This window comes from Herpailurus yagouaroundi, unplaced genomic scaffold (genome assembly GCF_014898765.1).
Source record: "Herpailurus yagouaroundi ecotype Mexico unplaced genomic scaffold, PumYag 77, whole genome shotgun sequence".
Lineage (NCBI taxonomy): Eukaryota > Metazoa > Chordata > Mammalia > Carnivora > Felidae > Herpailurus > Herpailurus yagouaroundi.
Window position 1 is genome coordinate 95,914,128 of NW_024412388.1, and position 13,864 is coordinate 95,927,991.

General features: G+C 39.4%; 1 non-coding gene across 1 annotated transcript; it reads left to right on the top strand.

Moving 5' to 3' along the window:
- Positions 1-285: 285 nt before the first annotated feature.
- Positions 286-357, top strand: TRNAE-CUC (transfer RNA glutamic acid (anticodon CUC)). The gene has a single exon. It is a non-coding gene; the product is annotated as a tRNA-Glu (tRNA).
- The last annotated feature ends 13,507 nt before the right edge of the window (positions 358-13,864 follow it).

The window sequence follows — 13,864 nt, forward strand, 5'->3', positions numbered from 1 at the left end:
GAGAGAGAGAGAGAGAGAGAGAGCGTGAACGGAGGAGGAGCAGAGAGAGAAGGAGACACAGAATCTGAAGCAGCCTCCAGGCTCTGAGTCAGCACAGAGCTTAACGCGGGGCTCAAACTCACAGGTCGTGAGATCATGACCTGAGCTGAAGTTGGACACCTAACCGACTGAGCCACGCAGTCACCCTTTTAAACTTCACATATTTAAAGCACACCATCTGATAAATTTTGACATATGTATACACGGGTGAAACCATCACCACAATCAAGATAACATATCCAGGGTGCCTGGCTGGCTCAGTTGGTAGAGCATGTGACTCTCGATCTCAGGTTATGAGTTCAAGCCCCACATCGGGCATAGAGATTAATTTAAAAAAAATTAATGAATCTCCCCAAATATATTCTATTTTTTAAAAAAGATATCATATCCACTGCCCCCCAAACTTTCCTCATGCCTCTTTGTGATCCCTTCTTCTCCTTCTTCCCCACTCCTCCCCACTCCTTCCCACTAACTACTGGTTTTGCTCTGTGCCATTATAGCCTGTACTTTCTAGAAAAGTGTAGAAATGGTATCTACAAAAAAATGTGCACACTTTTTTTACATGGCTTCTTTCAATCAGCCTGCTTATGTTAACATTCGGCCGTGTAGCTGTGTACCTCAATAGTGCATTCATTGATATTGCTGGATAGGATTCCACTGCGTGAATCTATCACAAATTACTTATGCATTCACCTATTGATGGGCATCTAGATTGTTTCCAGTTTGGGGCTACTACATTTAAAAGTGCCATCCATAAACACTCACATTCAAGCTTTTATGTGGACAATATGTATTCTTGGGTAAACACCTGGTTATGGAAAGACTGAATCATATGGTAGGTGTATATTTAGCTTTTTCGGGAACGGCCAAAACACATTGGAAAATGATTGCACCTTTTTACATTCCCACTGGTGGTGAAGGCAAGTTCCAGTTTCTCTAAATGGACCCTTGCCAATGCTTGGAATAGTCAATTACGTTAGTTTTAGTGATTCCAGTGGTTACGTGGTCGTATCTCGTTGTTTTAATTTGCATATTCCCAGTGACCAATGAGATTGAGCATCTTTTCACATGTTTAATTTGACATTTATACATCTTCTTTGGCGAAATTACTGTTAAACTTTTTGTCCATTTCGGGGGCACGTGGGTGGCTCAGTCGGTTGGGCATCCGACACTTGATTTCCATTCAGGTCATGATGACACGGTCATGGGATCGACCCCCGCCCCGCATTGGGCTCCTTGCTGAGCATGGAGACTGCTTAAGATTCTCTCTCTTTCCCTTTCCCTCTGCCCTTCCCCACTCGCATTCTCTCTCTTAAAAAAAAATCTTTTGTCCATTTTTAATTGGATTACTCATCTTCTGAAGGAGTTGTTAGAGTTCTTTACATATTTTGTTACAAGTCTTTTGTCAGATATATGTTCTGCAAATATTGTCTCCCAGTTTGTGGCTTACCATTTCATTATTTAAATAATGCCTTTTGAAGGGAAAATGATTTACTACATATATATATATATATATATATATATATATATATATATTTTTTTTTTTTTGCTTGGATATCCAGTTTACTTATTTTTGCTTATATAGTTTGTGGGTTTTGTGTCATATTTAAGAAATCTTTGCCAAGCTCAAGGCCACTAAGGCTTTTGCTGTGTTTTCTCCTAGAAATTTTATAGTTTTAGCCTTATATTCAAGTCTATGAACCATTTCAAGTTAATTTTTGCATATGGCATGAAGTAAGAGTTGAAGTTCATTGTCTTTCATATGGGTATCTAATTGTTCCAGCACCACTGGTTAACAAGATTGTCCTTTCCCCATTCAGTTGCCTTGACATCTTTCTTGAAATCAATTGACCATATGCATGTGAGTCTATTTCTGGACTCCATATATTCTGTTCCATCAATCTATTTGCCTGTTTTTATAGCAATGCCACACTGTCTTGATTGCTGTGGTTTCATAGTCAGTCTTGAAATCTAAGTAGTGTTGGAGTCCCAACTTTGTTCTTTTTCAAAGTTTATTTGGCTATTCTAGGTCTGTTGGATTTTCATATACATTTTAAAAATCAGCTTTTTAATTTCTTCAAAAAAGCCTCTGGGAGCTTGATTGGTATTTTATAGATAAGCTTGGGAGAGAATTGCCATCTCAAAAACACAGAACCTTACAATCCACAAACATGATCTATCTCTCCATTTTAGTAGGCCTTTTCATATTTCCTCCAGCAATGTTTTATAGTTTACAGTGTTCAGAGTTTACATATGATTTTACATATTGATGTAATTATATGGTTTTTATTTTTTCTTAGTCTGTTAATATACAAATTATGGGTTAGGTTTTGAATGGTAAACCAACATCCTATTTCTAGAATAAATTCCACTTGGACATATGTGTTATCCTTTTTATGTGTTGTTAGATTTAATTTACTAAAAATTTTAAGGATTTTTTTGGGCATCTATTTCATGAAAGATACTGATATGAAATCAATACTGGTTTTATAAACTGAGTTGGGAAGTATTCTCTTCAATTTTCTTGGAAGAGTTCTGGTGGAATTGATATTTTATCCTTAAATGTTTGATGCAATTTACTAGCGAAGCCATCTGGCCCCAGAGTTTTCTTTATGGGAGGATTTTTTTTTAACAAGAAATTCAATTTATTTAGCTTTGACAGTTTGTGTCTTTAAAAAAAATTTTTTTGTTTCTTCTAAATTGTTGAATTTATCAGCAAAGTTATAAATAACATCCACTTATTATTATCCTTTCAGTTTGTACAGGAGCTGCAGTAATGTCCTCTACTTTAGCAATTTCATCTTCTCTTTTTACAGAGTTTGTCAATTTCATTGATATTTTCAAAGAACCAGCATTGATTTCATTGATTTTTCTCTATCATTTTTCTGTTTTCTATTTCATTGATTTCTGCTGTAGCCTTTATTATTTTCTTTCTTCTGCTTGCTCTGGGTTTAGTTTACTTATCTCTTTCTAGCTTTCTTAAGGTAGAGGCTGAAGTCATTGATTTGACTTTTCTAGTAATGTTTAGTGCTATAAATGTCCCTCTAAGCACTGCTTTGGCTGGGTCCACAAATTTTGATGTTATATTTTTATTTTTATTTATTTCAAAATACTTTTCTAATTTGCTCTTTTATATCTTCTGTGACATAACAGATTATTTATAAGTGTGTTAATTTCCAAATATTTGGGAAATTTCTTAATATTTTTATATTATTTATTTCTAATTTAATTCCATGTGGCTAGAAAACCATTTGTATGATTTAAATCCTTTTGAGTTCATTGGGACTTATTTCATGTTTTATTGGTAAATGTTCTTTGTGTACTTGAAAAGAATATGTTTTCTGTTGCTGCACGGATAGTTCTATGAATACCAAGTTAGGCCCAGTTAAATGATGGTTGTTATTCAATTTTTCAATATACTTGCTGACTTCTGTCTATGTGTTCTAATAATTATTGAGTGAGAGATGTTAAATTCCAATATAATTGTAGATTTGTCTGTTTCCTCTTACAGTTCTATCAATTTTTGTTTCATTTATTTTGAAACTCTATTAATACATACATAATTAGGGTTAATGTGTCCTCTTGATGAATTGATCCTTTTATCACTATGAAATAACTCTTTTTATCCTTAATAATATTCTTTGCTCTGAAATCAACTTTGATATTAATAGAGCCTCTTCAGCTTTCTTTTGATTAGTGTTACCATGGTATATTATTTTCCATCCTGTGACTTTTATCCTATTTATGCATTTATATTTAAAGTGGATTTCTTTGAAACAACATATAGTTGAATCTTGTGGTTTTTATGTGATTTGGACATCTCTGCCTTAACTATCAATATAGTTGGATTTAAATCTACTGTCTTGCTATTTGGTTTGTATTTGTTCCATTCGTTTTGGGTTTCCATTTTCTTCTTTGTATGCCTTCTTTTGGACTGAGTATTTGTTAGAATTTTTTTTTCGTATTTTTTAAGGTTTATTTATTTTTGAGAGAAAGAGACAGAGTGTGAGCAGGAGAGGAGCAGAGAGAGAGGGAGACACAGAACTGGAAACAGGCCCCAGGCTCTGAGCTGTCAGCACAGAGCCTGACACGAGGCTTGAACTCATGAGAGGTGAGATCATGACCTGAGCTGAAGTCGGATGATTAACCGACTGAGCCACCCAGATGCCCCTGTTAGAATTTTTTTTAAAAAAGGATTTTATTTCTTTTTTTTTTTTAATTTTTTTTTCAACGTTTTTATTTATTTTTTTTGGGACAGAGAGAGACAGAGCATGAACGGGGGAGGGGCAGAGAGAGAGGGAGACACAGAATCGGAAACAGGCTCCAGGCTCCGAGCCTTCAGCCCAGAGCCTGACGCGGGGCTCGAACTCACGGACCGCGAGATCGTGACCTGGCTGAAGTCGGACGCTTAACCGACTGCACCACCCAGGCGCCCCAAGGATTTTATTTCTTACAGCAATTTTAAATTCACAGCAAAACTGAGTGACAAGTACAGAAAGTTTCCACATACCCTCTGCCCCACATACACACAGCCTCACTACTGTCAACAACCTGCACCAAGTGGTACACTTATTATAATCAAGGGTTATAACACTCAAGTCCATACTTTACATTAGGGTTCACTCTTGGTGTTGTACATTCTATGGGTTTTGACAAATGTGTATAGACATGTATCTATCACTATAGTATCACACAAAATAGTTCCACTATCCTAAAAATCCTCTGTACTCTACCTATTATTCCCACCACCACCCCCCCCCCCCAACTTCTGGCAACCCAGTGGTTTTTGTTTGTTTGCTTTTTCCAGTTTTGCCTTCTCCACAATGTCATATAGTTGGAACAATATAGTACGAAGCCTTTTCAGATTGGCTTCTTTCACTTAGTAGGTTCTTTCATTTTAGGTTCCTCCATGTTTTTCCATGGCTTAATAGTTCATTTACCTTTCATGCTCAGTAGCATTCTATTGTCTGGATGTGCCACAGTTTATTATTCATTTAGCTACTAAAAGTCATCCTGGTTGCTTGCAAGTTTTGGCGATTATGAAAAAAGCTGCTATAAAACTCCATGTGCAGGTTTTTGTATAGATATAAGTTTTTTTTTAAACTCACTTAGATAACTACCAATGAGTGTGATTGCTGTATCATATGGTAAGATTACGTTTTGTTTTGTCAGGAACTACCAAATGTCTTCCAAAGTGACTGTACCATTTTGCATTCCCACCAGCGATGAATGAGAGTTCCTGTTTCTCCACATCCTTGCCAGCATTTGGCGATGTCAGTGCTTTGGATTTGGGCCATTCTACCAGGTGTGTGTAGTGGTCTCTCATTGTTGTTTTAATTTGCGTTTCCCTGATAACATGAGGGGTATCTTTTCATATGCTTATTTGAAAATTTGCATGTTTTCATTGGTGAGGTGTCTATTCAAGTCGTTGGCCCATTGTTATATCTGGTTTTTCATTTTCTTACTGCTGAATTTTAAAAGTTCTTTGTATATTTTGAGTAATAGTCCTTTATCAGATTTGCCTTTTGCAAATATTTTCTCCCTGTGTGGCTCATCTTCACATTGTTTTGGCAATGGACCTTGCAGAGAAAAATTTCAACTTAATGAGGTCCAGAAATAAATGAATTATTATTTCATGGATTGTGCCTTTGATGTTCCAGTTGTTCTAAAAAGTCATCGACATACCCAAAGTCATCTAGATTCCCTTCTATGTTATCTTCTGGTTGTTTTATAATTTTGCGTTTCACATTGAGGTCTATGGTCCGTTTTAAGTTAATTTCTGTAAAGGGCACACAATCTATGTCTAAATTTACTATTGCACGGGGATGTCCAATCATTCCAGCTCCATTTGTCAAAAAGACTATCTTTTTTCCATTGTATTGCCTTTGCTCCTTTGTTAAAGATCAGTTGACTGTATCTATATGGGTCTATTTTGGGGCTCTCTATGCTCTTCCACTGATCTGTCTACTCTTTCACCAATACCACAGTGTTTTGATTACTGTAGCTTTACTGGAAGCCAGGTATCATCAATACTCCAACTTTATTCTCCTTCAATGCTGTGTTGGCTATTCTGGGTCATTTGCCTCTCCACATAAACTTTAGAACTATTTTGTTGATACCCATAAAATAACATTGGGGTTTTGACTGGGATTGTGTTGAATCTATAGCTCTAGATAGGAAGAACTGATGTCTTGACAATATTGAGTCTTCCTACGTGGACATGGAATATCTCTCCATTTATTTAGTTCTTTGATTTCTTTCATCAGAGTTTTGCCATTTTCCTCACATAAATTCATGTGTATTTAATTAGATTTATACCCAAGTATTTCATATTTACATAATAATGCTAATGTAAATGATATTGTGCTTTTAATTTCAAATTCCAATTGTTTATTGCTGTTTTACAAAAAAAACCATTTTACTTTTGCATATTGACCTTGTATCCTGCAAACTTGCTATAGTAGCAAATTAATCCCAGGAGCTTTTCATTGATTCTTTGGAATTTTATACATAGAAAATCGTGGCATCTTAAGAAAACCGTCAGTTCTATTTCCTCCTTCCCAATCTGTATACCTTTTATTTCCTTTTGTTTTATTGCATTAGCTAGGACTTCCAGTACAATGTTGAAATAGAAGAGTGGGAAGGGACATCCTTGCTCTGTTTCTATATTAATATTCGTAATGATTCCATTTTATCCCCTTTTGTTGACTCATTAGCTATAACTATTATTTTATAACCATGAGTTTGTAGAATACAGTCTCCTTTCCAGTATTATACCATTTCACACAAAGCATAAGCCCGTAAAGCAGTATACATCCATTTCCACCCCCCTTCCTGGCCTTTGTGCTATCGCCACACATTTTACTTCTATAAATGTGATAAAGCTTTCACTATATTGTTATTTTACACCTCATTCTTGGTCATATTCTGGCTCTTCACATGACAGGTAATTTTTTTGACTGGATGCCACCGGGCCTTGTGAATTTTACCTTGCTAGTGCTAGATATTTTTGTATTCCTGCAAATATTCTTGAGTTCTGTTCTGCAGCATGGTTAAGTTACTTGGGAACAGTTTTACCCTTTCCAGGCTTGCTTCAAACATTGTTTGGTGAGACCAGAGCTGCCTTTAGTCCAGGGCTAATTCTGTCCTATAACCGAGGTGGTATCTTTATGAGATCTCTACCCCAAATCCCATTAATTGTGAAGTTTTCCACCCTGGCTGGGGGGGAACATGAACTATTATGGTCCTGTCCTCTGCTCCCTTTCGATGCTTCTGTCCAGCTGCAGATATTTTCCTTGCATGCGTGTGCTGACCAGCACTCAGCTGACAACTAGGAGGAGACCCTGTGTGGTGTCCAGCCCTTTCTCTCTGCAGACTCTGGCCACCTCAGCTCGCCAGACTCCCGTGTCCATTTCCTCAATCACCAGGCTCTGCCTCGCTCCTTCCGCTCTGCTTTGCAACCTGGACACTCTTCCAGAAGTAATCTGGGTGACTGTGGGGCTGACATCATCTTTTTCTCTCTTTCGGGGAGTACCGTCTTCAGGGCCTGACAGTGTCCAAACACTGTTTATTACTTGTTTTAGCCGGGAAAGCAAATCTGGATCTTCTTATGCCGCCTTGCCTGGAATTAAAAGTCTAAAATGTATTTTTTTAATGTGGGGTGTGTGTGTGTGAGTATAAAGAACACTGCCTTTAAAGACACATTTTCACGAGTAATAAAATTCCATCCGTTGCAGGGTATGGTCATGCAAAGGTCAACCAGCTTTAGAAAATCACCTCTTTAACAGAACCATCCTGAGTTGTATTTTTACAAAGGAGTTATAAACTTGCATAAAGATTGAGAGCTTGAATACAAGTAGCACAGACTATCATTAAGATCATGTACAATAGACACTGGAAATTGAGGCCAGCCCTAACAAACTGTACAGAATGGCCTCGCCGTGAGGGGATGCCATCAGCAGAGAAGCAATCCTCAGATACCAATCGGCCCTGATAATCGATGATTCTTCCTCAGAGACCTAGCCAAAAGCACTGAAACAGTAGTAACCTACCTCCCTTGTGGGCAGTGATGAGCTCGGAGAGACTGCCATTGGCCTTGCAGTGGATTAGTTTGGCTCCTTCCGCAGGCCTCTGAACACAATTAGAGCAAATCCTTCTTAGCGCTAGAGTTACACCCTCAGCATAAATGAGGAACTTTGGGGATATAGTAACCCACTTCTAGGACCTCATGGTGCTTAGTAGCTGAGGAAATGTAGCTGCCAAAGTTTCCATATGCAAATGCCTTTTGTACCTAGTAAGGTAGAGGAGAATCTGAGACCTTAGATCCGACAAGGTAGAGCTCTGTGCTTATGCCACAGCTCTGGCCACCTATTTATTAGGGAGCGACGTGAATAGAAAATAGATCCTATTTGCGCTTGGAAGGGCAATCTAGCATAATGTAGAACGCACAAACGTAATGTATACGTTTACCAGCTTTGGAGTTGACACAGACCTGGGTTCCAATCCCACCTCGGCCACAAGTGAGTGGCCCTGGATCAAGCTCTCGATTCTCTCTTCTCTGATGATCAGATTCATCCATTTATAAAATGGTGGTGATATTCCCTATTGCAGCATTTTTTCGTGAGAAGTATGCAAGTATGATTCCTGGCACATAATATTCACTCAGAAAATATAGCTATATTTACTATATGCAGATCAAACAGTGACCACAAGAAAGAGACAGGAAGGTGGTACCTCTTCATACTTGCCCAAATGAAAACCATGCTGTGTTCTAAAGTGGAGTCCATCCAAGCCTAGGAGAAACTAAGAAAATCTCATTTATACTCCAAAAAAATCAAAATTGTCAGAGAAGTCCCAAGTGAGGATGGCAAATTGTTGGCCCTGACTGACAGTCCTTCAAAGGCTGTGTTTTCCAGAGACTCAGTCTTTCCAGTGACAATGTTCCATGCAAGAGACCCTGGGAGCCACTCAGTGCTGAGTGCTGCATGACCTCAGTGTGTGCTGGGAAGGCCCCGAAATGAAAGGTAATAGCACACTCCTTCCTCCAGAGACCTTGGCTCTCGCTCAAGAGCAAAGGTGGGTGAGCTGATAGCAGACCTGGCAAAGGAGCTACTGGGATCTGCTGGAATGGGGCCACCTCACAGAGGCCAATCAGCAAGCCAGCAAGGTGTCCGAATGGCTAAACCCGGTTGCTGCCTTCCCACGCTGGTGTGCTTGTGGGTGACCCTGTTTATCCATAATGCTCCACAAAAGAGACCCTGTTTATCCATAATGCTCCACAGTTTCCATTTCTACTCCAAGAGAAGGCTCAATCTGTATCGCATTTTTCAGAGACAGGGAGCCCACTTCTGCTTTAAAACAGCAACCTTTCCTCCAAACCAGAATACCCAGTCTCAGGATGGAGACAAGAAAGTGAGTTATGATTGGAATTCTCCCAGGGACCCTCTGACCATTCCCTAAAAGGACACTTACTTATACCAATGTACACTTACTTACACTAGTTTATAAGATGGGCAAAATATTTCGTATATGTAATAGAGAACATAAATTTTCCTCCCACTGAGACTTTGTATTTAAGTGTAGGTCCTTAAAGTTGGCAGTGTTAGGTATCCAAGGTCCTCAGCACACTTTATGCACCGATTTCAGCTCCTTTCCCTTCTTCGTTGCCTCCCCTGGCTCCTCTGTCCTCTTCTTCCCTATTCTCTCTCTCTCTTTTTTTTCCTCTTCAATTTCTTTTTTACTATAGCAACATACACTTAACATAAAATTTACCATCTTTGGGGTGCCTGGATGGCTCAGTCAGTTAAGCTTCTGACTTTGGCTCAGGTCATGATCAACAGTTCATGAGTTCGAGCCCCGCATCAGGCTCTGTGCTGACAGCTCAGAGCCTGGAGCCAGCTTCAGATTCTGTCTGTCTGTCTCTCTCTCTCTGCTCCTCCCCCTCTCATGCTCTGTATCTCTCTCTCTCTCTCTCTCTCTCGAATAAATAAATAAATAAATAAATGTGTATAAATAAATATATATAATTTACCATCTTAACCAATTTTTAAGTGCACAGTTCAGTGCTTTCAGATGCATTCATGTTGTCCAACCACTACCATCCAGCCCTACACCTCTCTTTTTGTCCCATAAAACTGAAACTGTACCCATTAAACACTACCTCTCCTTTCTCCCCACCCCCAACCCGAGCAGGCACCATCATAGTTTCCATTTCTACTCCAAGTACCTCATATCTCCCTCTTCTTTCATTTTAAGTTTATTTATTTATTTTGAGAGAGTGTGTGTGTGACCATGCATGAGCAGGGGAGGGGCAGAAAGAGAGGTAGAGAGAGAATCCCAAGCAGACCCTATGCTCTTAGCACAGAGCCTGACATGGGGCTTGATCCCATGAACTGGGAGATCATGACCTGAGCCAAAATCAAGAGTTGGATGCTCAACCAACTGAGCCACCCAGGCACCCCACTCTCCCTACTCTCTTTTAGTCAAATCCTGCTCTTTTCTTTCTACTTGTAGCCAACCCAGGTCTCAATTCTCTCTTCCTAGAAAAGAATCTCTTTGATCTTTTCTCTTGACTGGTCTACCACAGACTTAATGGTTGTCTGCAGCCATTAAAGGATTCTTAAAACTAAACAAATAGTAAGATAGTTTAAGAATAATGCCCCCAAAATACAAAGGTGTGTATTATAAAAATAAGTGCTCTTGTCCTGTCTCTTATCCTACCCACCGTTTCCACAACTCTTAGCTAAACTTTGTTAGCATTTGCTGTGTATTTGTCTAGAATTGTTCCATGCCTACATGCCTATAGTATAGCATACTGGTTAATAATAGATATTCTGGAGTTAGACTGCCTAGGTTTGAATTCTGGCTTTGCCATTTAGTTCGGTGATCTTGAGCAAGTTACCTAACTTCTCCTTCTTTGAATTCTTCATATAAAATTGAGATATTAGTATCCATTTTATAGGATTGTTTTGAAGACTAGTAAGTTAATAAAGGTAAAGCACTTAGAATAATGACTGGTGTCTAATAAACACTATATGGATATTATTATTGTGCATTTTTATGATTGTTATTATGCCTGTATTTTAATCTTTGTTACACAGTGGGATCATACCATGCATACAGCGCTGCAAGAGTATTTCACCTAATAAACATCCCATGGGTATCTTTCGATATTAATTTAACCTCGTTCATTGTAATGACACAGGATTTGATTGTATGGTTGTAAGAGCTGGGGTTGCTTTTAAATCCAGGGCACAAGAAACTATAGAGTACATGACAGCATATCACAGAATGTGTCCCAAGGTATTAATCGTGGGGTCCTGGGTTGCGGGCACACGTGGGGGATATGTCAGAACCTGTGTTTGCTTCTGTCGATGCAGAGCTGCGAAGGACGGGCCTGATTTCCTTCCATGTTCGAAGAGCTGGCATTGCACTTCTCACCCACAGAGGTTTGGCCTTCACAGCTACTATTCTTATTGATCCATTCTTATAAGTGGCCCTGTCCAAACATGGTTTTCCGGCAGGCCCTTGGAAGGGAAGTGATCTCCTTCCTGCCCCTTCCCACGACCTGGGCTGGAAAGGGCTGATCCCTCAGGGAAAGACTATGTATAACCTGGCAGGAAAGGAGCTTGTGAAAGCACATGAGGGATGTGAGTATAAAATAAATAAATGGGTCGGCTTGTGAGTGTGTGTGTCTGTGTGCGTGTGTGCGAGTGTGTGTGTATGCATCGTGTGCATGAGTCTATGGACTCAATGTCACAACTTCTCCCCTGCTCTCCACCCCTATTTACTCTTCTATTACTTCCTGCTCATCTTATGACTGGGAAGCAGAGTATAAAGACATTGAATAGTCAATAACTGTACCCAGAACTAAAACACGACACATACAACACATGTGTATCCAGAACATAACACAATGTAAAGCCAAGAGGCATGAAATTTCAGGCAACACCCTCCTCACAGGAAACTAGTTTAGTGTGTGACTCTGCGTACCACATTTGGGAGCCTGGCTCAACTACCAATCAGCTTTGTGATTTCATCTTTCTGTGTCTCAGTTTCCCCATATTTAGGCTGCTAAAGATGATAATATCTCTTTGATAGACTCACTCTGAGGATTAAATGAATTAAATCCATAAGATATCTCTCTATCAGAGCCTGGCAAAGAGTCAACCAGTTGAATAAACATCAACTATTATTATCATTGTATCTAAAGGCATCCACCTACCCCTAGCTCTAACCTTCAGCTTCCTTTTGTGCCAATTCCTTACATTTCATCTGTTTAAAGAGAAATCACACACACACACACACACACACACACACACACACAATCTATCACACAGAGTTTTAGCAGAAAAAAACAATTTATCATTTTTGAAATTTTCCCAGAAAGAGGGCCAGAGCCCTCTGATTAGACCTGATTAGATCCTGTAAGCAGTAGGCACAGAAATCCTTCTGGACTTTGGAAATCAGATGGGCACTTATTCAACACATTCCTGTATGGGGTAGTTTACAAAATTCAATGAACACAGCAGAAGAACCCAGCAGTCCAGGAACTTACCTACCTAAAATGGTCAGCATAGGCAGGGCAAATAATTAAGGTGAGGTCAAAGTGTTTGATGCTCCTTGTTCTACTGAAAGTCATTGTTTGCATATTGCTGAATGATTCACTGAGGCCAAGTGCTAATGATGGCCTGATAACTCCCATTCAGGATGTGCTTCTTGTTTTCTTGCCTTCATAATAATGACTGACTAGTATTTTATTCTCAAGACCAATGTGTCCCAAAGGAAGAGAATAAAAAAGATGTGTCTCCAAATAAGAGAATCAGAAAGAAATCAAAAAGATGCTGGCCATTGGGCTCTAGAAATCCAGCTGCCTTCTCCCAGCTTCTGAACGCACAACAGCCCCATTGTGCATGGAGAAAAACTGAACTGAAGCTTTCCTGAAAACATATTTGAACTTGGACCTCCAGTGCATAGATTAGCAGCCAGCTTCCAGCCAAGGCACCCCCTCCTCTCCTCTCCATCTTTGCAAGAGAATTTAGCTCCATTTAAGTCCAGGGGACATGGCAAAAACAACACTCCAAACACCACTTCCATTTTTGGCAATGGGATCCTTCAAACCGAGAAATAACCCTTCAGCTCAGAAGTCCTTTGGATTCTCTCTCTACCTCATACATTAGTTTCCTTCGCTCACTTCAGAGGGAAGGGATAAGCCTGAGAAGTTGAGGCTCCTTTTCTAAGTTGTTCTGTAGCAGAAACAACACCAATATCAGCCAAAAGAACAGAGTCACTGATTATTAGCACTGGAAGGATGTTAGCTAGCCACCAATCAACTCCTCCATTTTTCAGATAAGGAAACCAAGGACAGAGAGGCTAAGGGCCCAAGCAGCACTTTGAGAAGTATCCCCAGCACAAGCCATCTTAAGGACCCCAGAGAGGCTGAGAGCCATGCCCTTGTTTCCCCTATTTACCTCCATTATTAACTTCCTATTTACCCCTGCTGATAAATTGCTGTATACTAAGTGCTATGCTCAGGAGAGGGAAGCAAAGCTCTACCCTTCAGGCATTTATAATGACTAGTTAATTTCTTTTTCTTTGAATGCACTCATCTCTCAGACTCCTCATCCCTGTCAATGAAATGATAAACTGTTCTTTTTGTCACCTTGGTTCAAATCCTCAGAGTCCTAGCCATGTTTTATGTTCACTCCTATTCTATACATCCAGTGCTGTCAGTTACCCATTTAAATATTCCATCAGTCTCTCAACAGACATTCATTTGTCTCCCACCATGTCCCTTTCCACTGGGACACCTTCCTTTCGTCTTCAT